At 42.9% G+C, this 4,628-nt stretch overlaps 1 non-coding gene across 1 annotated transcript; it reads left to right on the top strand.

Moving 5' to 3' along the window:
* Window positions 1–3,061: 3,061 nt before the first annotated feature.
* LOC122688135 lies at window positions 3,062–3,168 on the top strand. Its single transcript, XR_006339353.1, has one exon. It is a non-coding gene; the product is annotated as a U6 spliceosomal RNA (small nuclear RNA).
* Window positions 3,169–4,628: the final 1,460 nt, after the last annotated feature.

Raw genomic sequence — 4,628 nt, 5'->3', positions numbered from 1 at the left:
CATGTCATCACAAAGAGTTGGACATGACTGAGCAACTAACGCTTACTTACTTAACACTTGCAGAAAAAGAATACAAGTGGTAAGATGTGACCTGCCAGAACACTGACTCACCGTCACATACACACACAGAATGCAACCACATTCATTCATTTCTTGCTTTCTTTCCTCCAAATACAAGAGTTTCTATCCCTTCATTTGTAATTCTCCACCCCTACTCACCACACATCTCCTTCTACCCTATTTGAGATATGTCACTTCATCTCTTTGAAAAAATGCGCTTTTCAAACCATATAGCACGTGTATAGAAGAGCAATAAGGCAGGTCAAAATGAATTGATACGTGTTACTCCCTCATTAGAAAATGCTCAAAGAGTGACTGCAGAGGAATTTAAAGACTTCTGATGGACAGCATCAGTCTAGAAGACGACAGGAGACCAGAAAGAGGAAAAACTGTTTGGAAATCTGGGGCTGGGGGAAAAAAAAAAAAAAAACCACCTACCAAATATACCAAATAATGGTGAATGCTCATTTTCTAAAAAGACAAATTCATCTAATTAAAAGTTTTGAGATAAATGCAGACACACTGTACAGGCTATTAGGATACAGCTTTCAGCGCAGTCTTAATGAGCCAAATGATTTGGTCTAATATGCCATATGCTTTATGAGAATTCTTGTTTTTTAAAGAAGCTTTAAGCAAATTCTTAGAAATATTGCCTTTGAAAAAAAAAGAATGAGCTGAGGAGAGAGCAGAGCATAGAGCTGGCATTTGGCAGACCTGGATTTGCAGCTTGTGTCCATCAGTTACTAACTGTTTGATCTTGATGAATTTCTTAATCTCATTGAGGTTTGGTTCTCTATCCTTTAAAATGAATTTTAAAACATCCTCAGTGTTGTTGTAAGTATAAAACTGGATAAAGTGTGTACAGCATTTTCCACAGTACCTAAAATAAAGCAAATGCTTAATAAATGCTAACTGCTATTATTTGCTGACTGGTTTAGTTGCTAAGTCATGTCTGATTCCTGCAACCCCATGGACTGTAGCCCACCAGGCTCCTCTGTCCGTGGGATTCTCCAGACAAGAATACGGGAGTGGGCTGCCATTTCCTTCTCCAAACTACTATCACTAGTTTTACTTTCATTTATAATAATATTACTGGAATTCTCCCCTATAATATAAGATCACTTGTGATCTGTAGTGGACATCTTTTATTTGTGGTCACCTAGTATTATGGCATCTGGTCCCATCACTTCATGGCAAATAGATGGGGAAACAGTGGAAACAGTGACAGACTTTGTTTTTTGGGCTTCAAAATCACTGCAGATGATGACTGCAGCCATGAAATTAAAAGACGCTTGCTCCTTGGAAGAAAAGCTATGACCAACCTAGGCAGCATATTAAAAAGCAGAGATATTACTTTACCAACAAAGGTGCATCTAGTCAAAGTTAGGGTGTTTTCAGTAGTCATGTATGGATATGAGAGTTGAACCATAAAGAAAGCTGAGAGCCGAAGAATTGATGCTTTTGAACTGTGGTGTTGGAGAAGATTCTTGAGAGTCTCTTGGGCTGCAAGGAGAGCCAACCAGTCCATCCTAAAGGAGATCAGTCCTGACTAGTCACTGGAAGGACTGATGCTGAAGCTGAAACTCCAATATTTTGGCCACCTGATGCAAAGACCTGATTGATTGGAAAAGATCCTGATGCTGGAGGAGAAGGGGACGACAGAGGATGAGATGACTGGATGACACCACCAACTTGATGGACATGAGTCTGAGTAGGCTCCAGGATTTGGTGATGGACAGGGTGCTGCAGTCCATGGGGTCGCAAAGAGTTAGACACAACTGTGCGACTGAAATGAACTGCTGGAATCCACCATGAGGTTAGGGACTTGGCTCTCTTTTCTAACCTGGCATTTACACATCCCAATGGAAGACTTAGACTGCATTGCTTTGTGTCCAAGATGGAAGACTATTACTGGACAGAGTCTAAGCTAAGTCAGTTCAGAGGTACTTGGTCTGACCACACAACCCACCTTTGGCTTAGTGTCTAACCTTTTTCTAAGTAGGCCTGGACAGGGGATCTGTATTCATTTTCAACAATGTGCCGTGAGAGAGAGAAACTCATATGAAAGAACAGACGAGGAGCACGAAGCAATAGGGATACGGCAGCACGTGGAACTGCACAGTCTCCTTCCTGGTCTCCAAGTGTAGCACTCCTGCAGGACAATTTAAAATTCTGGGGCTGCAGCCATCTATTCTGTGGCCTAACTCCTACTCTTTGACACTTTCCCAACGACCCTGGCCTGAATCTTCTGTTTTCCTCACCCACCAGTATAAACATACATTGTTAGAGATCAATTCTTTTGAGAATGTACCAATGGACTGTAATATTTTAAAGCAGACATTTTCAACTTCCACAGAACATTCAATCCACATATAGTATTCTTCAAAAGGACTCCATATTCGACTAACCCCAAACAGAAAATGCTGAAGTCTAAAGAGACTGATTGTCTAGAAAAAGAGCAGGTCATAAGCTAATGTGGCTGATTACTGAAGTGAGAGACGACTTCTGAAGACCTAAGCCTGTGATTGCAATGTGAGAAGGCGATCATTATTTTGGGACAAAGAGTGAAAAAAAGAGCATCAGCCGTCTTGTGGAAACAAAAACCCTAAACACCGCAGTGCACTGTGCCAACTCCTGCAAAGCAAATTTTGGAGACTGGCTGAAACATACTGCTGAGAAGCAGAGTCAGCTTCTAGCCGCTAAGAGAGAAAAGAACAGGGAGCTAATCCAAACTTTTTTGCCTGGCGTATGTGCGCTCTGGGCACGCAATGCTTCATCACTCGGCTGACATACTTAGCGAGACGTAACCTCCACAAGGTTCATCCAAAGGAGAGGAAGAAAGCATTGCCCATTTATTAGGACAAGGCTAGCTGTCAAAACACAAAAAGTAACAAAGCAAACACAGCAGCTGTTACTCATTTCTTGCTTGCAATACGTTCAAATGAGAGAATTGTGACACGGGAAACTTCTGGTTATTGGAGTACCATAAAACCCTGGTGAGGTGCTCGCTTCGGCAGCACATATACTAAAATTGGAACGATACAGAGAAGATTAGCATGGCCCCTGCGCAAGGATGACACGCAAATTCGTGAAGCGTTCCATATTTTTGACATGTATCAAAAGGAATTAAAACATAAAAAAAAAAAAAACCCTGGTGAGAATCCCCCATTGCCAGCCCCTTGGGGCCACTTCACCATGCTGCTTTTGCCCTGCAAAGCCCCTGAGGCCTGAGCAAACTCTGGTCAAAGCATGAAGTGGTAAGTCCTGCCACTGTAATTTTATTTTGACTACAACCACAATATTCTGATATATAGCAATAATTTCTTAAATAATAATTCAGTAAAAGCACTCCGTCTCAAAAGATGTCAAGAGTCACCCTGGATGAAGCATAATAATCCAAATATCTCACAAATGGTCCAACACGGGCACTCAGCACCATTCAGATGCCAAATAATTAAACAGGAGCCCAGCCACAAGACTGAACCGTTCACACCCGATGACATCAACCTGCTCTCTGTTCATACCAGGGGCAAAGCAGAGAAATCCTCCAGGTGCCTGTGACCTCAGGCTATGGGAGCACGTCTGAAATCTGAGGATGGTTTCTGAGCTGAGGGAGGGAACCAGTCATACAGCCAGGCTCAACTGCGGGCACTGTGAAGCTCCTGGAAGCCAAAAGCTCCACCAGCCCCCAGCACCTGAAGCATCTGAACGGGAAGGTCGCTGAAACTGGACACCCCTCATTCAGGGAATACGTATCTGTTCCTCAAGAACCTCTGTGGATTTTGAAGAGGCAAGTGATGACACAGCAGTTCTTTTTTTAAATTGAAGGATAATTGCTTTGCAATGCTGTGTTAATTTCTGCCGTACAACGCCAGTCAGTGATAATTACACATGCGCCCCCTCTTGAGCCTCCCTCCCCATTCCCATCCCACCCCTCTAGGTCATCACAGAGACACGGGCTGGGGTCCCCATGCTACATCGTAGCTTCCCACTAGTTCTATTCTACACATGATGAATGAATAAAGATCTGGTGCATAAATACAACAGAATATTACTCAGCCATAAAAAGGAACAAATTTGAGTCAGCTGTAGTGCAGTGGACAAACCTAGAGCCTGCTATACAGAGGGAAGTAAGTCAGAAAGGGAACAACAAATATTGCCATAATTTTTCTCTCTGAGCTGGAAAAAAACAGTTTAAAAGAAAGAGCTTAAGAATAGGCCAGGGCTTCCTGCGTTGCTCAGTAGGTAAAGCATCTGCCTGCAATGTGGGAGACCTGCATTCAACCTGGGTCAGGAAGATCCCCTGGAGAAGGGAATGGCAACCTACTCCAGTCTTCTTGCCTGGAGAATCCCATGGACAGAGGAGCCAGGTGGGTTACAGTTCATGGGGTCGCAAGAGTCAGACATGACTTAGTGCTATCTTTCTTCTTTCTTTAAGAACAGGCCAGGAAGGAGCAAGAACAAAAGGCTGAAGAAGAAAGAAAGATTCACAGAAAACATTCTGAGTAGAAACCCTCAGTTTAATCTTACTGGTCCATTCCAGCTTCATGCCAACTTCAAAATTAAAG

Source organism: Cervus elaphus, chromosome 32 (assembly GCF_910594005.1).
Source record: "Cervus elaphus chromosome 32, mCerEla1.1, whole genome shotgun sequence".
Classification (NCBI taxonomy): domain Eukaryota; kingdom Metazoa; phylum Chordata; class Mammalia; order Artiodactyla; family Cervidae; genus Cervus; species Cervus elaphus.
The sequence above is the reverse complement of the archived record's forward strand: the minus strand, read 5'-3'. Positions and strand labels throughout refer to the sequence as shown.